The sequence below is a fragment of the Marmota flaviventris genome, chromosome 6 (genome assembly GCF_047511675.1).
Source record: "Marmota flaviventris isolate mMarFla1 chromosome 6, mMarFla1.hap1, whole genome shotgun sequence".
NCBI classification, from domain to species: Eukaryota; Metazoa; Chordata; class Mammalia; order Rodentia; family Sciuridae; genus Marmota; species Marmota flaviventris.
In genome coordinates, this window is record NC_092503.1 from 11742158 (window position 1) to 11766056 (window position 23899).

The 23899-nt window shown below is 46.4% G+C and overlaps 2 protein-coding genes across 4 annotated transcripts in view; both read right to left on the bottom strand.

Moving 5' to 3' along the window:
- Tiam2 (TIAM Rac1 associated GEF 2) overlaps positions 1 to 21564 on the bottom strand; it is a 232700-nt gene extending 211136 nt beyond the window's left edge. The window contains exon 1 of one of the 2 annotated variants that reach the window (XM_071612884.1): positions 21489 to 21564. The gene's annotated coding sequence lies outside the window, so the exon portion shown is untranslated. Of the gene's footprint in view, positions 1 to 3052; positions 3140 to 21488 lie in introns of those variants that run through there. The other variant, XM_071612883.1, reaches the window with a different exon arrangement.
- Positions 12334 to 23899, bottom strand: part of Scaf8 (SR-related CTD associated factor 8) — a 189958-nt gene continuing 178392 nt past the window's right edge. For both annotated transcript variants that reach the window (XR_011707688.1, XR_011707689.1), the window contains 2 exons: positions 21489 to 21575; positions 12334 to 12679 (listed from right to left, as the gene is read on the bottom strand). The gene's annotated coding sequence lies outside the window, so the exon portion shown is untranslated. The remainder of the gene's footprint in view (positions 12680 to 21488; positions 21576 to 23899) is intronic.

The window sequence follows — 23899 nt, forward strand, 5'->3', positions numbered from 1 at the left end:
CATCTTCACTGTGACCCCTGCCCCACCCTGGCCACCACGAGCTGGGCAGCTTTGGCCATGGTGTTTGCCTCACACTGGGCTCAAATACAGTGACCACGGCTGTCTATGGACTGAAACTCTGGAAGGGTGAGCCCCACATCAACTTTCCTCCTCTAAGTTGTTCTCATCACGTATTTTGGTCAGTGACACAAAGCTGACCAAAGCTCCCCTCCTCCGCCCCATTCCCTACTGCAGTCAGTAGCTTCTGTTTTCCACACTGCTTGGGGCCACCTGTGTCGTCTCCTGTCCCTCTCAATCATTTGGCCTCCAGCTTTCTCCTTGTTCCCTCCTAAAGAGCTTCCCAACCTCTCTGCCTCTCCACTGCCGTTCCTGACAGTTTTTCCCACACAATGGCAGCAAACCAAAGTAACCCTCTCACAGTTCAGGGCCTGGCAAAAATGGCATCCGTCTGTGCATATCTACCAGGTCTGCCCAGCTGGAGCCAGCTTTGGGCTTCTGGAGTCTTCCGACTACTAGATCCTTCACTGTCACTCCATCTTCCCAAGCACAGTGGCGAAGTGTCTTTATAACTGGCCCAGGAGCTGGGACCTAACTCCAGAGGGGCCCTGAGGGGGCCCTGGTTTCCCCTGCAGAGCTGCCTTCCTGTCTCGCTGGGCACAGACAATTTGCAGAGCCCTGGGCAGTGGTGATATGGCCACTGAATGTTTTTCCCCAGGGGGGGCAGACCCTCTCCCCCCACCCTTCTCTGTCACCTTAGGCTCTTTCCTCACCGTATTTGACCTTGGCATTCCCAAGTTCCCTTTCCCTCCCTCCCTGCTCATCTGGGAGCTGGTCCTCAACAACTCTCCCTCACTAGCTCAGGCTGGTCAGCTTCAGCTGAGAGTGGAGATAAGGACCCAGGGCAGAACTATCTAGAGATGGCAACTCCACCCTGCTGGTCACTCTCTGCCTCCCTGAAGAGGTAGCAGAGACCTGTCCCCGTGAGCCCCCCAACCCCTCCTTCCCACTCCACCACTCCATAAGTGATTGCATAGGAAATTATCTAGATGGGCTAGGGTGTGGCTCAGTGGCAGAGCACTGCTCAGATAACAAGGGCTGGGTTCCATCCCTGGAAGAGAGAAAGAGAGGGAGAGAGGGAAGGAGGAAGACAAAAAAAGGAAAAAGAAAAATATAAAGCTAGGACCATCACACATTTTCAGGAACAGTGAAAGTCAGCGTAATGGAAAGTAAAAGCTATGCAGTGTGTGTGTGTGTGTGTGTGTGTGTGTGTGTGTGTGTGTGTGTCCATCCGTCCACCAGGCACATGCCCACACACAGCAGGCTACTTCATAGGTCAGAGACTGGAGTCAGAATGTCTGATTTAAATCCTGGCTTCACTGCCCACACCGGCTCCGTTATCTCAGGAAGTGACCTGACCTTCAGTCCCTCCATTTCCTTGAGTGTAAAATAGGGATAATAATCAAATTTATGTGATGAAATTATATACAGAAGAAATGACTTAATATTTGTAAAGGGCACATATATGTAAAGCTCCAAGTATTAGAAGGCAAAAACAGTTGAGGAATTCCTCTTGTCCTGATGCTCTTTTTATGTGGGTGTATTTTCAATGTGACAAACACACAGGTGGCATAGTGGGGCCCTCCCTGCCCAGTGTGGGGACCTGAATGCTTTTTGGAAGGACAGCTAATCTCCTTGTGCAGATTGAAAATAGGGCCCTGGATCACTCTGTGGAACAAGACAGTTTTAGCAAAAACTGGCATTACATGAAGAAACGACTATATATTAATGAAGGAGAAAAAAATTTAGACTGATGTTAAACTAACATTCATTGAATATTCTGTGCCAAACACTGGGCTCGTTTCTTTTTTTTTTTTTTAATTCTTAATATTTATTTTTTAGTTTTCGGCAGACACAACACCTTAGGCGATTCATCTCATTGCATCTTGCAACCTCCTACTGAGGTAGGTAGTATTGTCATCCCCTTTCACAGATGAGAAGGACCCTGAAGCTCACAGAGAGGAGCCACCTGCTCACCGTCACAGAGCTAGTGATCAGCTGAGCACGGAGTGGATGGGCCTGACCACAAATCACACATAGAAGACAGAACTCTTCATTTGGCCCATGAACTTCTTTCTATTTTGAAAACATAGTTCAAGCTTTCCAAGTCCATTATCACTGTTCCTACCCGGATGTTCGTTGAATCTAGGCTCTTGTATGGGACAACGCAAGAAACTTCAGAGGTGAAATGATGGGGTTATAAGAACCTTAACTTAGTCCCTGAGTTAGTCCCCATCAGGGAGCTGTGACTATATGCAAGTAGGGTGTGGCTGGAGGAGGTGGATCACTGGGGATGTGCCTTTTGTGAGATGAGCTTAGACTCTCTCTCTCTGTCTGCTTCCTGGTGCCATGATGCTTTCCTCTGCCACACTGCCTTGCCTCAGGCCTTGAAGAATGGAGCCGGCCTTCTGTGGACAGAAACCTTTGGAACCATGAGCCCCGGATAAACTTTTCCTCTTCTAAAATTGTTCTTGTCAGGTCTTTTGGTCACAGCAGAAAAAAAAGCTGGCTAAAAGAGATGATTATGATGACCTGGCCCTAGGCCACATCCCTGGCCTTCCCTGTGACATGCTCAGTGTACCCTGTAGGTCCCAGGCTGGAACCACACAGTAAACAACTGCTGGCTGCTGCTAAGAGTGTAAACCGTGAACCTTCTCAGCCGATGTCTGTGCTGTAGTTGAAAAACTGACAAAGGACTTTGGGAACCCAAGGAATGAGGATGCAAGATGGCATCTCAGCCACATACAAGCAACGAAGGTGAGTTAATCAAGGAGGAATCTCCGGGAGCCCTTCAACCATCCAGACAGATTGACCCTGATGAGAGACGTTCATATGAGAAAATACTGTAACTGCCCAGAGTAATTCAGCAATTCCCTTCCTGGTGAGACCCTGGCCTGAGTCATTTCTTACTGCACAGTCACATCTTGCACTGTCAGTTGTATCTGTGTCCTCGGTTGGTGTCAATTCTCACTCGAGCCAGGTTCAGCTGGCTTACCGGGCGCCTCCTGACACTTGCTGTGATCGAGGCACACAATGCAGTTGACACTCGCACACTGTGGTGGGGGTCAGGCAGGTCCAAAGGTGGCAGGGGAGGTTACCCTGGTAAGCAAAACACAAGTTCAAAGATGGAATTTAAAGCAAGATGAGGAGGAGCGTGGAAATGTGACTGCCTTTCCTTCCACCCTGTGAATTGAACTTGGCTGACCAACCCCCATTGCTAGTTAGTCCTTGTGTTGGTTTGCTGGGGCTGCTGTCAGGAACTATAGCAAACTAAGTGGCTTAACACAACAGAAGCCTAGTGGTTCACATTTCTAGAACATCTACAGTCAGGGGGGTGGGGGTGGGTAGGGCCTTGCTTTCTCGGAGGCTGCAGGGGACAGCAGTCTGTGCCTTTCTCTTCTCTTCTCTAGTTGCTGGCAATCCCTGTGTTCCTAGGTTTGTAGGCCTAGGGCTGCAATGTCTGCCTTTGCGGCCACATTGCTCTCTCTGTGTCTGTTTCTTCTCTTATGACCCCAATCACATTGAATAAGGGCCCAGCCAAAGAACCTCATCTTACCTTAATTACACCTGTAAAGACCCTATTTCCAGATAAGGTCACAGTCACAGGTAGGTACTAGGAGTTAGGACCTTGCTATATATTTGCAGCCCATTCTTAGTAATGGGCTACTAAGTCTCATTACCAAAGAAATGCAGCCCCATCCAACTGAAAACCCTTGGAATACTCTTGTCAGTTAGGGATTACCCACAATGCCCCATGCTTTTCCTCTTCTCTTCAGGAGGAGGGGGAGGGTGGGGTGGGAGCGGCATTTTTAAACACCAAGGCAAGACCAGCCTGATGCCAGGGACATCTGGGTGGCAGACTTGTCCCAATCCTCCATTCTGCCTGGACCTGGGCATCAGCCATGGTCTTCGTAGTAAATGCCACACTGCCAGCCCTTAGACATGCCCTCCTCCCCTTCCCAGCCAAGTTCTGCACCGTGCTCTGAGAGACAGACAGCATCTGGAAGCCCCCACCACAGTGCGGGGGTACACAGCACTGAAGAGGTGTCCTCTGCTCTGAGTTTAGCCCTGGCTTTTTCGTTCCTCCCTCTCTCCCTCCCTCCCTCTCTTCCTCCCTTCCTTTCTCCCTCCCTCCCTTCCTGCCTGCCTGCCTGCCTGCCTTTCCAGCTGACAGTCAATTTTTTCAAGCAGTTGAATGAGACGTCCACAGCCATGCCATCCACCTGGCCCGCCATCTCCATACTGCAGGAGGGATCTGCTTAGCAATGGCAAGGGACTGTGCATGTCACTGAGTTGCTCAGGGGTTCTCGCCTGGAAAGGACCCCGTGTCCTGGACCCTTCAGCACAAAGGTGCTCCTTGTAGCAGTTCTCAGTGCCGGTGGGCTTCTCACCTGCTCCTTCACTCTGAGGTCTTGGACCAAAATCCCAGAGAAAAGGCAAAGTTGAAGAAGGAAACCCCACACTTGGCTTCCCGTTCCCCGAGACCCACTTGCCAACCACTAAGCTCCAAGGTGGCCACAGAAAAGACGTATGCAGGAACTGTGTCCCATAAAGACCTGGCATCCGGCATACACACAGAACTGGACAAACCAATTAATAAAAACAAAACATCTGACATTGCAATTCAAATATGAGGCCTGTTACCATTGAAAAGAGTTATCCAAAGAGCTAATACACACATGAAAAGAGGCTCCACCTCTCAACCATCAAGAAAAGAAAAACTAAGACCACAAAGAGACTCTGGTACATGCCCTCCAAATGCCTAAAAGTAAAAGGAGGACAATACAAAGTGCTGGCGAGTTTGCAAGCAAGTCCCCTAAATTGGTGGTGGCAGTGTGACTTTTTTTACGACCATTTTGGAAAAACTTTGACAGTAACTACTGAAACAGCACAAAGGCATCCACAACAACCCAGGGATTCTACTCCAGGGGGAGAATGCAGCAGAAATGCACATAAGATTGTTGACAGCATTATTCCTTGTAACAGCCCAAACAGGAAACAACCCGGATGTCCCTCAATCACAGGTGGAGAAATTGTGGTATATTTATATCATGAACTAGTATGTAGCATAACAAATAGACCAACTCCTGTATGAAGCTTACAGACCCGATGTTAGAAATAAGTCAGACATAAAACAACTTGGACTGAAGCTCAAAAAAATGAAGTTAATCCATGATGCAGGCATCAGGGTAGTAGCGGCTGGCTGCTTTGGTACAAGGAGGAGGGTTCTTGTAATGTCCTTGTTTGTTTGTTTATTTCTATTGGGAATTGAACCCTGGGCACTTTACCTCTGAGCTATGCCCCCAGTGTATTTTTTATTTTGAGACAAGGTCTAAGTTGCTGAGGCTGGCCTTGAACTTGGGGTCCTCCTGCCTCAGCCTCCCAAGTTGCTAGGATTCCAGGATTGCAGTGCCTGAATTCTTATACTTCTTTTTAAATGCTGCCCCCTTGGCATTGTATCTGGAGCAACGTCAATGCTCAAAAACATACGCTGTCACATGCACAGAATCACATTTTCCCTTCCTGGCCTCCTGTGGGGGTAAGGGCAGGCAAGGAATGATAGGAACAGCCTGAAATTATGGTTAATGTTTTGAAGAGAAGAACTTGTGTTCAAGTTGCTTAAGGCTTCATTAAGTATTATCAAGTCACACTGACTACATCACATGGAAAAGTGACAGGCAGCTTATGACACAGGGCAAGGTTGTAGTACCTAATTGGAACATTCTCCAAGAGACACCTGTGGGTTCCAATAGCACCAATCAAGTCAGGATGAGGGCAGACACTTGCAGAATTCCTTCCCCCTGAGGAAAGCTCCAAGGCTTCCTTACTGATAACGATAGATCTCACTTGGTAGTTGCTGTGAGCCAGACACCATGCTCTGAATTCCCAAATCAATCAGAGGAGGCAGAACTTGCTGTTCTCCCAATTTGCAGATAAGGCAACTAAATGTAATGAAGGCAAATAAATTTTCCCAAGTTTTTATGACTACCAGAAGTAGTGAAGTCAGGATTCCTATCCAAGTTTCCCAACCTCCAAAGCAAGGGCTAAGGGGAAAAAAAAAAAAAATATATATATATATATATATATATATAAAATAGCTGGGTACAGTGGCACACACCTATCATCCCAGCAACTCAGGAGGCTAAGGCAGGAGGATCAGTTGAGGCTAGTCTCAGCTACTTAAGTGAGGCCCTGTCTTAAAATAAAATATAAAAAGGGCCGAGGATGTGTAAAGCACTTTGGTTCAAAGCACTCTGGATTCAAACCTGAGTACCAAACAAAACAAATATCTAGCAAATAGCTAACAGTCTTGGATGACAAGATTTCTACACAAATAACAATTTTAACAGATAGTCTGTGGTGAGTGCCACAGGAAGAAAACAAGCAAAGTGTAAGAGTCACTTCTGGCTACAGAAAATTCAGCTAGTCATAAGGTAAAACTTTCTTCCCTGCATTCCAACTTAATAAAAGCTGAATTTCCAAACCGGCAACCTCCTCCACAGTGACACCTTCAGAATGCCTCTGGAAGATGGGGGATCTTGATCCAGATATCAGTGGATGACCCCCCTGAAGTGAGAGCAGCTCTATACACCCCTCTTAACCACACATACCTGGTCTCCCCAAGCACCTTGGAAAACACTCAGAAAGTAACAGGGATCCTAGGGAGAGACAGTGCTGGAGGTGTTCTTTTTTTTTTTTTTTTTAATGGGGCTAGAACCCAGGGGCACTTATCCACTGAGCCATATCCCCAGTCCTTTTTATTTTTTATTTAGAGACAGGGTCTCACTGAGTCCTTAGGCCTCACTAAGTTGCTGAGTTCAAAACTCATGGTCCTCCTGCCTCAGCCTCCAGAGTCGCTGGGATCACAGGTGTGCACCGCTGCACCTGGCTGAACTTGCACATTCTTTTGTTGAGGCTCTGTTTGAATGTTTGGCTTCATGGCTCCAAACTTGTGAGCTGAAATAACCCTCTATTGCAACATTTTACAAAGGGAGTGTGAGACCGAGAGCAGAAGCCAGGAGTCCTTCGCTTGTTTAAACAGGGCTCCTTCACAGACTCCCGGATTCACCAGCCCCCAGCTGTGGACTCTGACGGGCACAGTTCCAGTCCCTGGGAACACAGTCATGGTTCCTGACCTAGAGAAAGTTCCAGGCCACAGCAGGACAAGCAGGAGGCTGATTCCACTCCAGATCATTGTGAGAGCTGGGCAAGGGGCAACTTGACCTTGTTCTTAGCGTTCTATCATCCAAGAGGAAAGCAAGCAAACCCAACCCAGGTCAGAGTTCCGTCCCCTTTGTATCACGTGATGATTTCCAGATGGCTGCAGTCCTGGCTTGATGCCTAAGTGCCACAGCTCTATCTGAGGTGTGTGTGGCTCAAGAGCCAGGTGTGGTGACACACACCTGTAATCCCAGCTACGTGAGAGGCTGAAGCAGGAGGATTGCAAATTTGTAAGCAGCCTGGAAAATTTAGTGAGACCCAGCCTCAAGATTTTAAAAAAGGACTCAGGGTACAGCTCAGTGGCAGAGCACTTGCCTAGCATGCATGAGGTCCTAGGTTTAATCCCAAAACAACTAAAAAAGTATAAATAAATAAATAAATAAATAATGAATTTTTTAAATAAAATGAAAGCACTTGAAGATGCTTTGTGAACTATCATCTTACATCAGAGACTCAATCTAAGAGAAAATAAGAAATTGTGTTGTATTTTGTATTTTAAAGCTTAATTCTACAATCTAATTTTCCTTGTTGTACTTTTTTTTCTTCACGCAGCCTTGCTTTCTAGTTATTAATATATAAATATATCCATTATTTAAACAAAAGGGATACATGTGCCTGTCGATTCAGTCATTGCAGAAAGAAGGTAACAGGGAAATTAGACACTAGTGACCAACAGCATGCTTTTAGCCTCTTTGTGCATGTCCTTGCTAAGGAAATTTAGGAGTCTTTGCTATGGTACCACGTAACTGCCAATCAAAATAAGTGCATGCACCTCTTATGGGAAAGCTGTTTTTACTTGCACAACCATTAATTAAGGCAGATGTTTTTATCATTCACAGAGAGGCAATGCAGAGTAAGCTCATTAAGATCATGAGCTTTGGCGTCAAACTGAGCCAACCAAGAGGAGTGCAATCCCATTACTTTCTGGCTCTTTGACTTTGGGCCAATTACTTAGCCTTCTTCTGGCCTCAGTTTCCTCGTGCGTAAAGTGCCTGCCTTATGAGGCTGTTGTGAAGAGTTACTGAGAGAAAGGTGCAAGGTGTTTAGCACATTCCCCTGGCCGGTGGCAGGTACCCATTTTCAAAAGGTTGACATCATTACCATTGAAGTATTAAATTTCTCAAATTTTCCAAAAATTATAAGTAAGCTTTACATGTAACTTACTATATATATATATGTGGAATTTGTGGAATTCTCAAGAGTTTTAAAGGAGGTGATTTTTCAATATAAAAATAAACTGGCTTAGAGTGTATGCCCTAGAGTCTCCAGATTTCTCCGTGGAGGAAGGAAACCTTCATAAAACTCAAACGCAACTGTGCCCCAAACACCAATGTACACGTCTTTTTATACTTTCTTCAGCAGTCTATTTAGTCTCTTTGTGAAAAGCTCCCTTAATTATATGAAATTGGCCAAATCAGTAAATGTAATCAAGCTGAATTTCATTTATCATGTATAAGAATGCACCAGAAAAAAGAACTTGGGATTTACATTTCACAGGACATTTTCTGGAAACCCTGAGATGAGAAACACTGTATGTGGAGTGACGTGAGCCCGGGCACACTAAGAATGGGCTCTGTGTCCCTCCTGCAGTCAGGAGGCCCAACCTGCATCTTGTTCTAATAGGAGCTTTTCTTCCTCGTGGACACAGTGGTTTGTCTCATGGAGTGACTAGGAATTCACGTTTCTGTCCAGTTGTGTAAAATGTTCCTAGCAGCCTCCGTGGACAGGAGACTTTACTGACCTCGCCCGGTCACACGTGTGGCATTACACTAGCTCTGCCAATTCTGTGGGTGTTACTCTATATGAACAAGAAGTAAAAACCAGTTTTTCTATGTGCTGCTTTAACTTAGTAATCACATCCTAGAAGGTTCTTGGGATAGAGAAATGCACGTAGAGGACCAGATGGAATCTTCCAAACATAAGGAAGAGAACTGGCATCAAACGCCTGTCTCACATCTGAGGTCCAGAGAAAGCCCCCCCAACACTAGATCATGGTCTCCATAGAGGAGAGCCATCTGCTGAGCTCTGCTCTGGGGAAAGAAAGCAAGCTTGTCTCACCTTTATGAAGATAAATCTATAAACCTGAATTAAAATTCCACTCAGGGCTTCAGTATAGCTCCGTGGTAGAGCACTTGCCTCGCAAGGGCAAGGCCCTGGGATTCATCCCAGCACTGTGAAAACTACAACCCAAAGCCATTCAAACCGGGGGAAATGACCACGATTTAGCAAGGCAGCCTTGTCCCTGAAAGAACAATTGGTCATGAAGACAAAGCCAAATGCCTCTTTTCCTCCCTTTCATCCAAGATACAAGCGAAAGCTCATAAATCCAGTTTATCTAAATATTTTAAATCTTAGTTTAAAATATTTAAGTTATATTGATGGAGCAGGAGTTTTTTGAAAATGCACTGACCCTTCTATGAATTAGCAGCACTCCAATATAATTAGGGGGGGGGGATGTTTGAAATATGCTTTTTAAAGGAAGGGTTCACTCATCCTCTGAAGATCCACTGCTATCCTCTGAAAGTGACTTATAAAAATAGGAGATGAATCAGTATACATTTATTATCTGGGATGTAGTCGGTGTTTATAAAATGAGCATAAGTATTTCCATGGTTAGTGACTCAAAAGCAACCAGAAAAATTCCACTGGTCTTCCTTGCTCCCAGGAAATACTGCTCTGGAGGACAGGAAGGCTCAAGCACACAGATGGGCTTCCAGTCCTGCTGGGTGACTCGTGTGGACCCCCAGGTGTGTGGCTGCGGGGATTTGCCTTTGGAAATCTAGGGTTTAAGGTTTAGCAATTAGATGTTTTTAAAACTCATCTCCTTTTTGGTCTTTTTATGTTTTCAAAATCCTACGAATATTATCCTTTCATGAAGAAGCAGCCCAGAAATGAAAAGTGGGAGAATGGACAACTTTGGGCAGAATACAGTGACTTTGGTAGAGGGAAAAAAACCACATGGAGTTAAGGTGTCCTTGCATTTCTACAATCTCAACACCCAGCCCTGTCCTGGAATATACTAATTAATTAATGACTAAGTGTGGTCATTAATTACAAATCAATGGTGGCTTAAAGGCAATGAACCCAGTCACTATTCAACAGAAGAGAGAACATGGTGCATGAGAAGGAGGAAGACAAGAAAAATCATTGAAATTAGCATCTGAAGGTGTGGTTCACTTAAGATGTATTTCTGTTTGGTCTCTGCGTTCAAAATCATTTATTTTTCTTTGCTATTGGACACTTTGTGAAAGTCAAGTTCATTTTTCAAGAACAAGCTAAGTGCTGCCCTGCAAACATGACTACAGAGACCAAGGAGCACCAGGGCGGGCCAAGGAACTCCCTGAGGAAAGGGGCCAGTTGGCTCTGGTTCTGTTTACAATTATACCCCTAGCGCTCACATAGTAGATGCACAATAAACTCGTGTTTAAGATTTCATGGAATAAAGAGGGCTACAAAATGGTATGAACATTTGGAAAACGACTCTTTATAGGTAAATACCCCCGACTGGTAATTACAAAATGCATCAATCCTTCATTGGAAAAATGGTCATTCATACATGTCAACTATAATCTGAAATGAGTCAACTATGAATCTGAAATGAAGGCAAACGATTTAGTGCTTCAGAGAAAATGTGTGCTTTCTTCCTGGATCAGTCTAGACTTCTAAATCCCCTGGTTTCCATGACTCTAGACCACAGGTTTCTGCAAGGCTCCGAGTGTTTTAATGCACTCCAATGATGAGCACAGACTTTCCAAATTTCTTACTGGTTTGTACTTCAAAGCAGGGTTTAAAGAAAACAGTAAGAAAGAAATAATATGAACCAACTCACTAGAAGTTGCCTTATTTTCATACAAAATTATTTCATGAGCCACAGAATAGCTGTACCAAGAATCATTCTGAGTTCATACATGGCACTTAGTGATGGTCCTCTCTTCGCCTTTCAGGACTGGCACTTTGTTCCTCTATCTGTCTGTTTTGTATTCACAAAGCAAAGTCACATCTATGGCCTCAGGCTGTGAAAATGCTTCACTTGGCAACCAAGGTGGGTATTCCCTTCCCAGACAGCAGCCCAAGTCCAGCGGCAATTAACAAGGCCAGCACTTGCATCCCCTCCTCCCAGGGCCATCTGCAGTGGTCCCAGTATCCCCTGCCAAGAGCCACAGCAGGAGCTGGAGACTGGAAAGACAAGCTGTGTCCTGAGCTAAACTTGCTCAGAGAGGAAACTGGGTGGGATCCCCGGGAAGACTTTCTCCTTCTCTGTCTCTCTCTTCTCTCTGTCTTCTCTTTCTCTCTCTCCTCCTCCTCCTCTTCCTTCCCTCCTTCCTCCACTCTCCCTTCTTGTCTTTCTTTCCTTCTTTTTTTTTTATGTGGGTCTCCTAAAATATATTACAAGAGTAATCCCAGAGGCTCAGGAGACTGAGGCAGGAGGATCGCAGGTTCGAAGTCAGCTTCAGCAACTTAGCGAGACTGTAAGTAACCTAGCTAGTGAGACCCTGTCTCTAAATAAAAAATACAAAGGGCTGGGGATGTGGCTCAGTGGTTAAACGACCTTGGGGTCAATCCCCAGTTAAAAAGAAACAAACAAACAAAAATCTCAAAGAAATATTTTACTAGCAGAGATTTCTGAAAAGATTTCGGTCTTTTCCTGACTCACTCTCCAAATTGACCCTTTGCTTTCAGAGTTAAGAGAAACACATAAGTTATGAAAAAAGCATAAGAAAATCCAACAGCTACCCCTCATTAAAGTAGCAAAGCTGACACTTTAATCTGAAAAGCAATACCCAAGGGTAACCTGCCTACAGTATGAGTTGTCACCCTCAAGGTCAGCTGGGATCCCCAGCCACCCAAAAGAGGTTGGCAGGATCATCTTGGCTCAAGACACTGAGCTATATTACACTTGAAATACATATTATGGGATTACTTTTGGACTCTGAACACAATTATGACATTCACCAAGCCTGCCAAGTTTTCCATGTAAACAAGAAAAATGTAATTTAAATATTAAACAACTCAATTTCGTGGACAATTCCTCTTACAGTGGACCAAAGAAACTAATTTTCAGTTTGTATGCATTTATTTTAATAAGAAGAGTGTGTTTCAATTAAGGGGGTCTCAAAGGTTATCCATCCAGTAACAGCCAGTCCCCCAGAGGCCAGTCCCCGAGGATGCACCTTTGAGAACTGAATGGCTCGTTCAGCCCCAGAGCCATAAAGCTTGAGATCAGGGAAGCCGGTTGCTATCTTTATTCCAGTCCTCTGTTTCCCAATTCCCAGGTCAGTGTCTGCCAGGTGAGTTCGAGAAGGTGTGGAAGAAGCTCCGACCCGTGGCCTCTTCAGCACGTCCGTCACTCTGCTCCTGAGTGGCAGCCTCTCGACTCAGCCTCAGCATCCAACTCTGCCATCTGTGAATAGGTGCATTGATTGGTGGTAGGTGAGTGCCAAGCGCCCAATCCAGGACATTGTCATCTGGATGGTTTACACGCATGTCCTGCACCCCGCTGGGCACTAAAGAGATGGATACTTTGCTAATAAATTGCCCGTGCATCAACATTCATGTAAAGCAATCCAAGTTGGCAGTCCAAAGCAGACTCCCAATAAGCAGCCAACTTTTCTTCTATTGAATTTTTAAAAGAATTAACCACCAGCTTCTGGAAGAAGGTGAACTTGAGCAGCACTTAGTGGACTTAAACTGCCAGCCACAGACACGGTAAGTCCCCAGGCGCACTTGTGATCAGTAAGTTGCGCTGTGTCAGAGATTCTGGGGCCTCTGTGGGTGTCTCTGCCCAAACGCAACCACTGAGAAGCCCTGGGTGTCCCTGACAATGGTGCCATCCGGAAAACAGGACGAAGCAGCACTAAAGTGAGAGTGGTCAGGTTCGCCGTCTCCACTGGTTTCCTTGGAGAAGGATGTGAAGGGATGAAGAGACCTGGACTTAGGGGGATCAGAGTCCAGTTGAGGAGATAATGACCCGAGGGCATGCCGAGGAGCACTGCTGAGAGGCAGGTGGCCACACGCTCAGACGGCGGTGAGGAAGGAGGCTCAGGTGTTGGAGTGGACAGGGAAGGTAGGATGAGGTGAGGCTCCAGATGTGGAGAGGAGCAAAGGCTTGGGGAAGAGGCCACAGGATCACAGGGCCCTGAGGGTCCCTGGGAGCTGCGCTTGTCCCTCTTGGGCAGTCCAGGACACCTCAGGTGAGGAAAGGAAAGGAACGCAGGTGCTCGATGGGAAGGAGAGGCAGATGCCTGGTGATGGACAGCATGGTTGGGCCACTGTCACAGTCCTGACCCTGGTTTTGGGGGTGGCATGTCCTCCCTGGTCTTCTCCAGATCATCCGCAGGGACACAGGAAGAGATATCAGTATTTTAATTTACATCTACTTCTTAAAATTTCACCTTTTTGGCCAGGTGGGTGACACACCCCTGTGGTCCCGGCTACTAAGGAGGCTGACGCAGAAGATCACAAGCTGGGCAACATCAGGAGACTGTGTCTCGAAATAAAAAGGGGTGGGGCTGTAGCTAAGTGGTAGAGCACTTTCCCATGTGACAGGCTCCGTGCTCAATACCCAGTAGTGCAAAGAAATGAACAAGCGAAAAGCCCCCTCTTTTTGAGTGTCCATTTGATATATTTAAATGTCACACTCATTTAATAGACAGTGTGTATGGTACACAAACAACTGAAATTGGAAGAGTGGGCTGCATCTCCACTAAACACACATTTAATGCTAGGGACCTGCTTAGAGGTGTTGTTAGAGAGGGTTAAAAGCCACTACAAAGAAAAAAGAGGAACTCTGTGAGCCTCTGGGTATAGAAAATGAAAGAAAGAATGAACAAGAGGCCTCAGTTTTTCCATCAGGGAAATGGAGAGAGAGATGGTTCTACCCCCTTCAGAGATAAGGATGGTGGAGCTGACCCCCTGAGAAGACAGTCGAGGACCAATGGTCCCAGTAGAATGTCTTCCAACAAGAAAGAATGTGCCGGAGAAGGGAGAGGGCAGTGGGGGATTTAGGAGACACTGGCGTCAAGGGAAGAGAGACTTTCTAGAAGACAGGGCAGACTAGAGCATCAGGGAGGTCTAGTGCAGTGACCCCAGGAAGCACCCCCTGGAATCCCACAAGGTCACTGAAAACTTTAGTGACTTCAGTGCAGGGGAGCTGGTGGAACCTGGGGTCAAGGAGAGAATGAAGGGGCAGGTTCTGAAGGCAGCAGGTGATGTTTAGATTTTAACTATGAAAACGTCAGGGCCGGAGTTAAAACTGAAGCGTCAGGAAGGTGTGACGCGCACACGTTTCCCTTCATCTGGGACCCCTGCGAGTGCCCTGTGACTAAACAGTGGTAAACGGTGACTGGGGCAATGTGACACGGGGTGAGGAGATGATAACGTGTGTGTCCTGACCCAGAACCTTCCAGACAGTTCAAGTCTTGTGCAATATAATTTTATAAAGGCAAAAGGGTGGGCTGGGGTTGTGGCTCAGTGGTAGAGCACTTGCCTTGCATGTGTGAGGCCCTGGGTTCAATTCTCAGCACCGCATTAAATAAACAAATAAATAAAGGTGTGTGTCCATCTACAACTAAAAATATAAAAATTTAAAAAAAAAAGGCAAAAGGGTTACATAATTCTTTTTTAAAAGCATACAACAGACTCTAGAATGGCAGTATGTAAAAATGTGGATGTATAACCGATGTGATTCTGCCAACTGTATACGGGGTAAAAATGGGAGTTCATAACCCACTTGAATCAAATGTATGAAATATGTCAAGAGCTATGTAATGTTTTGAACAATTAATAATTAAAAAATAAATAAATAAAATACAATTTAAAACTTAAAAAAAAAGTATTTATTTTTTAGCTGTAGTTGGACACAATACCATTTTTTTTTAAAGAGAGAGAGAGAGAATTTTAATATTTATTTTTCAGTTTTTGGCAGACACAACATCATTGTTTGTATGTGGTGCTGAGGATCGAACCCGGGCCGCACGCATGCCAGGCGAGCGCACTACCACTTGAGCCACATCCCCAGCCCTGGACACAATACCTTTATTTCACTTATTTATTTTTATGTTGTGCTGAGGATCGAACCCAGGGTCTCACACGTGCTAGGTGAGCATTCTACCACTGAGCCCGAGCCCCAGCCCATAATTCTTAAATCTATATACTGACTAGGTTGGAAACTTCTCTCAATTTTTACATCTTATTTGAGATTTTAGTGTTAGAAGATCTGAATAGAAATAAACAGCAGGAAGAAGTCTGAATTCATGTGAGCATCAGTATCAGAGTCTGAGGTCTCATCCATACACAAGGGACATCTGGTACCTGTCAGACACCATCCTGAAGGGTGACTGAGGTTTTCCTTCTTTGGATAGATCTCCCCAGGAGTGACCACCTCAGTACTTGAGCTTTGCCCAGGTGTGAAACTGTTTACTATCCATCTGACAAGTGAGAAAATAAATTCCGGGTCACATGTGAGAACTAATTAATGCTTACAGAATTCTTTGAGAGTCACAGATGAAAAGGGCTATTTAAAGGCACAGTATTATCATCTGCTGAAGTTGGAACCAGGGGAACAAACTAGATTCTCCCAGAGAATAAGCTATGCCCTGGGAATCAATTCAGTAATTTGGGAAGATGCATTACCTGTTTCAGGTTAAAAGCAGTAATTACTGATCATTCTTCAGTAGCTGGTCTTTCAGTTTCCAGAATTATCTCAATAGCTCACCTCCTTAGACACCTGTGGTTCTCATACAGAACACCAACAACTGTTTCATAGAATCACAGGTGCTCAGGGCCGGAAGGGTCAACTTGTCCTCTGCCCATTGAACTTCCTCTCTGGTGAAGAGGCCACCTAGCCCATGTGTGATACCTCCAGCAGGGAACTCCTTGCCTCCCATTCACATTTTCTTCTAACTAGAGCTTTAAAAGTCCTTTTCCCGTCTTCTGTCTTCACAAGCCAGGACACATGCTGTGCATCAGCTGCCCTAAGTCTCCTCATCTTCATCCTGGGTCTTTCACTCGACTCTTCCTATATTATCCTTTTAAAATCAGTTCCCACCAGCAAGGCCCAGATTTTCTGCAATAGTGACTTAATTGTTGTGCACATTTATATATATTCATCCAAAGTGTTTTGTGCAGAGTAATTTGCCTAAAATCAAAAAAGAAAACCTGATATGTCTACCAGGTTACATAGATTCATACATCTTCTAGGGGATGACTCTTCATGCCAGGGAGTGATAGGCTGAAGAGATCCTCTGTCCTGGTGCTGGGGATCTAGCCCAGGCACCCACTCGTGCTAAGCATGCACACTCCCCCTGCACCACACCCCCAGCTGAGGACCTTCATTTACTTTTAATTTACTTATTATGGTGCAGATTGAACACCAGGCCTGTACGTGCTAGGCAAGAGCTCTGCCCCTGAGCTAAACCCTCAGCTTTCCTGGTCCTCTTTTGATCAATAAAATCAGATATTACAATATCAATACCTGATTTGGGTCAATAATGATAATGATGATGAAACACTGCCATTGAGAACACCTGCTTAGAATAAGAACAAGGTACAGAGTTCATAGTGGCTTCTGCCCAGATGGCACCAGGGACCTGCCAATGCCATTGATCATGAGAGACAGAGAGTGTGGATTTCTGAATCAATGGACCACAGTAGCATCTGCATGAAGGAACTCTGCCAGGGAGAAAGACGGCGACAGAAAGACCGGAGCCAAGAAACAGCACCTCGTGGAAATACATCTGGCAAAGGGAGAAGAAGGAGGGTAAATTGTAAAGACAAAGGAGAGAGCCATTCGGAATCCTGTGGACATCTCTTCCTGTGCCTGTGGACACCTCTTCCCCTCCTTGAACTCTCAGTGTGGATGTCTGGCCCACTTTGAGGGCAGCCTTCTGTGTACCTTTGAACATGTGAACACGTGTTTGGCTGGGGTGGGTCGGGAGGGCTGCAGGTGAGGGTACCTGGGTGTGTGCCATTGTAAGGCAGGTGGGCCTGGCGCTGGCTCATGCTGACACCTTCTCTGGCTCAAACATTCAGTTGTGGGGAACAGCCCAGGTGGGGCTGCAGGACTATGTGTGCCCAACCGAAGGCTCTACCCCTAAGTGCACATGCCCAATATCTCAGCCAGAATTCACACAGGTATCAAAAGGCGTGTGAGCGTGTGTGTACCTACTGTGTGAGTTGGGCACACATGCAAATATATGCCCAAATGTTTAGGTGCAAATCCAGAAGGTGGTTTTAATAACATGGGGCAATAAAGCAGCAAATGTTTGAGCTATGGTCTTGCAGCAGGCATGGGGAAATAGTTTATCTTGGATTCTTGGGAAGTCATTAATACAATGAGGAAGTAATAGAAGAAGGAATCATCCAGGAACAAAAGGCTCAAGTCCAAAGAATTTTTCTGATCCAAGCACAACCTCGTCTCATGAATGCCAGGCCACGGGCACAGACTATGAAATTCCATAGGTGTGGAATTCTCTCAGTGTGAGGATTCTGGCTGCAAATTTACCTGTGGAGAGCCACACAGGAAGCTGAACGGTCCTCTTAAAAACAGTACTTCACAGAAAGAGTGCAATACCTGCCATGAGTTCACCTTGCCTGAAACTAGTCCATTGGACAAGGAGAAAATTCTCCAAGAAGACCATTTCATATTAGTCAGATACTTGGACTTTAATGATTATATGAAGATTCAGTAGAACACTTACCAATAAAAAGAAGATTCAAAAGATCTCTTTCAAAAATAGAAAATTAGAGAAATCATTACCCACCCCCATTCTTCTCTACTGACCTCAAAAATCAAGGAAAGTAGATGTAATTTTTCACTCAAAAATTGTTTTGAGCAGGGCATGGTGGCACACACCTGTAATCCAGGAACTTGGGAGGCTGAGGCAGGAGGCTCACAAGTTCAAGGTCTATCTCAGCACGTTAGCAAGAGCCTGCTCAATGTAAAATAAAAAGGACCAGAGGTATATATAAGCTCTATGGTAGAGCACTCCTGGGTTCAATCCCCCAAAACACTAAAAGAAAATCACTTTGAATAATTAATATGATCTCACAGGTGTTCACTGGGTCTCTTGATACCAAAGTGGCTCAAGAAACACATTAAGGCTCCAGGTTGACAGAGTTACTCTCCAAGCCACAGCATAGGAAATGTCACAAGTAATGGCCCCTCCTCTGTTCCCACATTGCTTCCTCTGCCTTCAACAAGGCACTGGTGTTATCAGTAAAGTCCACGAGCTGCGGACACTGCCTCCAGCCCTGCACCCGACTGCACGGGTCTTGCAGGAGGGACTGACAACCTTGGTCCTTTGATTCCCCTAGAACCTGGGCGGTGACTTGACAGCAGGCAATCTGTGAAGGCCTGGCAGGGCGTGGGGACAAGGTTAATAGGGAGGGTTGGGTCAGGTCCCATGGGGCTTTGGAACAGGGCAGAAAAACCTGGACTTTGCCCGTCATAGGCCAGAAGAGGCCTTGAAAGGCTTTTGAGCCAAGTGATATTGGGTGTGTGGGGGGGGAGGGGTGCTTAAGTACAGCAATGGGGGAAGAGAAGGAATCCAGAGGGAAACCACAGCCAGAGGCCCTGAGGCAAATCTGAATGCCCTAAAAGAAAGTTAGAACTTGGTGACAGTTTCCAGGAGATGACGGAAACTGGGTCAGAGTTGGCTCTGGTGTAAAAGGATCAGTCGACTCCGGACTCCAGGAGGAGTTAGTCTGTGGGGGGCAGAAAACATGTCCACTGTTAGTCACAGTGAATTCTAATCCATTCCTTGAACTGAGATGTCCAGACAGCAGTTATAACTCAGAGCGGGAGTCGGGGCTCGAGATTCAAATCTCTAAGTCACCCTCAAAACCATTGCTCTGAAAAGACAGAGTGCTCCATCAGGAGAACAGGAGGGTGCTCCAGGGGGGTGCTCCGGGGTGGGGTCCAGACCTGCTTGCTGGGGCCGCGGCATCTGGCTAAGGGCCTTGGAAGGAGCAACTCGGAGCTGAGGAAGAGCAAAGGCTCTGTCCAGTGCCCAGGGCAGCCTCCTGGGCGGGGCAGCAGGCAGCCTGCAGTGAAGGAGAAGGAGAGTGAGGGCCAAGAAGAGAAGCTGCGAGGAGACTTGCGAGGAGTGGGTTAGTTTCCTGATCTGTAGGAGAGACTTAGGCCGCACGCTGGGGCAGAGCAGGCTGCAGGAGAACAGGGAGGCGGGAAGCACAGCTGCAGGTTCTGTGGAGGAGCAGGAGTGAGGGGAATGGAGATCTTCCTCCTGAGCACTCGTCAGACTCCACACACTGAAGTGCGGCCTGCTCCACCAGTACACGTTTCTATGGCCTGGATTTTGGGTCGATGAGTCCCCCCATGTCTGAAGCCTTTGAAGCCCTAGTGAAAGAGGCCAACGGCAGCAACCCTGGCTGGGTGGGGCATGTGCAAAGAGGCAGGGGTTCTGGGCCTGAGCCCTGGACGTTTCTGGAACTCAGAGGCCTGGTGCTGGAATTGCTGTCCCTTTGCAGGATGCCCCCACCCCTCCTTGGGTTGGCTATTCACACTGCCTGTGAGGATCATGTCCAGACAGCAGGCCCCCAGGCAAGTATGCACAGAGGCCACATCAAAGGAACAGGGTGGCAGTACCAGGAGTGGACACAGCACTGAGCTGTCACGCTAAGTCTCTGTGGGGACACTGATGAGTCAGCCAAGGAGCAGACTGCCGTGTCCTGAGCCGAGGAGGTCCAAGTGCAGAGGCTCACCCTCAGCACAACCTCCAACTCAGGGGAAAAGGGGGGATCCTCTGCCACCAATCTGAGTCTTCATGTGACACAGATATGGTAAGGGAACAGGAATGGGGACTTTAGAAGGACTTATACTATAGCCACATTTTGGAAGCCTCCGAAAGACTTATGAGCTTAGAAGTATCTGGAAACAAAGGAGATTCTACTGCACAGTGAAGAATGACTGTAGAGACCTCTACGGCACCACAAAACACTACGTTCACATTCAACTTCCCTCAGCAGATAAATTCCCAGATGTCCACAAACTACAGATCATTGTTCAATTTCCATGGCTCTGATCTTCAAGGAAAGAAAATGCAGTGTCTTTCAACGTGATCTCTCCCACATGAGCACCTGTGATCAACAATGGCTACACAGCACAGCCCCAGTGCTTCACATACTCACTTAACACGGACATCGTTGTCTCTTCTTTACCCCCAGGAGGGAAAGTAGGCTAAAAAGAAATGGAGCTGGAGATCAACCCATACACCGCAGAACCAAGATTTCAATCTGTACTAAGCCTGCAGGGTCTGACCACTGTGCTTTCCTGCCTCAAGAACAAGGAAGTCCCTGCCCGAGCAGGGTGCCCAGTGCAACAGGAGGGAGACTGAGATAAAAGTGTGACACAGACATACTGTGGTGAGCACAGGGGTGAGCTGCGTTGAAGGCCTCAAGGGGGGCCCCCTGTGGACGGCACAAGAGATCTCAGAAAGGCTCATGTAGCTGAGTCTGACCAGGTAGATGGAGGAGAGGGGCATTTAATTATGCCAGATGGACAGAAGGCAATAGCAAGACAGAGGGACCCACCAGATGATGGGCCCACGGGTATGGAGGGGCACAAAGCTTTGAGGCTGAAGGGCCTGTGGTGCTCGGATCAGAGATGGCTTGAGGCTGAACTTCATCTCTCATGACGTGGGGGACGTCTCGGGGAGTGCCTGATGGCATGTGTTTTATTTCAGGTGGTGGAACTAGAGCTGGGAGCAAGACTAATGAGAAGGTTGAGGCCAAGACGAACCATGGGGAGCAACCGGGCCACAAGACGGGGTCTCACAGCCAGCTCTTCTCCTTCTCTTCATGCAACACTGAAGTGACGGCCCCTGCTTTGACCAGAAGCTGAAGATACAGCCATTTAGAAAACAGAGGGAAGGGAGGCCCCTGGGAAAGTTTTGGGCGGGTTCTTAGCCTTGAAGGTCCAATCGCTTGTCATCTAACTCTCTTTTCCATCAGCGTCCCCAGGGGCACTGCCAAGGAGCAGAGGAGAAGCCACCACGTCGGGAAGCTGGTGGCATCAAGCCGCAGCGAGAGCCTCACCATGCACGCCCTCCCCTTCTCCCACTTGGCTGGGGAACTTCACTCTACAAGTTAGAAGGGCCCCAGGCAGGCGCGACTCTGGAGTGACCCTGCCAACTTCAGACTGCCTGCTCCTTAAGAACTTCTGAAGACGGCGGCCAATGGGAGTCACCACTGACCTTCTGAAGCTTCAACCAGACAGCTGGAGATGAAAGCCTTCACATTCCCCCAGCCGCTCAGAAGCTGATCTTCCCCGTCATTCTGCCCTGCAAGGAAACAGCAAACAGGCCTGTTAGATTACTCAGACACCAACCATCAAGTCACGCAGCACCAGATGAAAAGCTCACATGTCATGGACAAGATGAAGAGTAATTCAGCACAAACTCCTATGATGATTCATGCAGAGGCTTGGTTTTTGAGGCTTAATTTACTTAAATAACTGCTAACCCGACTCTTCCCTGTTCCAAGGTCAGTGAAAGCATCATTTAACCTTTATACATGGTAGGACCAAGGGGTGGTTATGGAGCACAAAGGAAGAAGGTGCCACAGGGGATTTGAACTCTGCAGCCGAGGGACGTCTGTTGGATCATTATGTCCCCGCTGGCTCATGTGTTCCAGTAAGTGTAAGCTGAAGGACCCCAAAGTTCTTACTTTGGAGCACAGGATTTGGGAGCTGAATGGGATTCTTCTTTTCAAAGGTGAGGAAATGAGATCCAGACATTCTCTCTCACACACTACCCAGCAGCTAGTTACTAGCCCGGTCAGTTCATCAACCAGTGCTCTTCCTGCTAATTCACATTCATGGCTTTGAAATAAATGTTGGTGAGGATGTGGACACACTCATACACTGCTGGCTGGGACTGTAAATTGGTGCAACCACTATGGAAAGCAGTATGGAGATTCCTCAGAAAACTTGGAATGGAACCACCATTTGACCCAGTTATCCCACTCCCTTGGTATATACACAAAGGACTTAAAATCAGCATACTACAGTGACACAGCCACATCAATGTTTGTAGCAGCTGCATTCACAATAGCTAAACTATGGAGTCAACCTAGGTGCCCTTCAGCAGATGAATGGATAAAGAAAATGTGTTATATATACACAATGGAATATTACTCAGCCTTAAAGAAGAATGAAATTATGGCATTTGCTGGTAAATGGATGGAACTGGAGAATATCATGCTAAGCAAAGTAAGCCAATCCCAAAGAATCAAAGGCTATATGCCTTCTCTGATATACAGGTGCTAATTCACAATGCAGGGGAGTGGGCGGGAAATAGGGAAGAATAGAGGTACTTTGGATTAGACAGAAAGTGAAGGGAGGAGAAGGGGTATGGCAGTAGAAACGACAGTAGAATGAATTGGATATTATTACTCTGTGTGCATGTATGACTCACGATGGGTGGGAATCTACATCATTTACAACTAGAAGAATAAGAAGTTATGCTCCACTTATGTACGATGTGTTGAAATGCATTCTACTGTCTTGTACAACTAATTAGAACAAAGAAAAAAAGAGAAAAATATAACAAGCTCTTATGAAATCTTTCAATTTCCAAAAAATAAAACTCTGAATTTCATGTTTATTCTAAACTTATTTTATAATCTTTCTAAATACAGAAGTTTTAATTTCTGCAATGAAATTCTAATAATAAGCTTAAGTCTCAATTTTTACAAAGAAATGAATCCCAAAAGGTGTGACAAAAAGGACTAGCCCCCATGACACTCACATATTTTCAGCCAGAGTCTGACCCATGCTAAACCTCAAGAATAAATTGTGTCCCTGAGGGACAATTTGCCTATTGGCTCCATAATCCATTGGAAAATGTCCCAATGTTGGGATGTTGGGCTAACGGAATTCCAACCTCTCATTACAGGTAGAGACTGCAGTGCAGAGTTAAACGTCAATTACTGAGAGTCAGACAGAGAAAATCAGATAAAATACATATTAAATGAGCATCTGTTGGCCGGACACGGTGGCGCGCGCCTGTCATCCCAGCGGCTCAGGAGGCTGAGGAAGGAGGATCATTAGTTCAAAGCCAGCTTCAGAACAAGCGAGGCACTAAGCAACTCAGAGAGACCCTGTCTCTAAATAAAATACAAAATGGGGCTGGAGATGTGGCTCAGTATTTGAATGCCCCTGAGTTCAATCCCTGGTACCAAAAAAAAAAAAAAAGAGCATCTGTTGGTGCAGGTTCTGTGCACTCTGCTTCAAATGCAGGGTCTCAGGCAGTCTTCACGATTGCCCCGTGAGTTACCACGGGCACTTCTCCATTGTACAAACAGGGTACAGAGGCCCAGAGAGGCTCTGTCCTTGGGTTCAATCATTTTTATCTGGGCATCTACTGCATGCCAGGCACCAAGAAACGTGCTGCATACACCACAGAGCAATGGACACACTCTCTGCCTTCCATGAATTCCCAAACCAGCATAGAGGGGATGCCGAAGTCGGGCACCTTAATTAGAACCACGTGGTTCAAACTGTAGCTTCTGACACACTAAAAGGTCATGGGGTTCATTTAAGTGGATCTTGATCAGCATTGAAAGTAGGTGAATGTACAAATAAATAAAGGAGATGGGCAGGGTG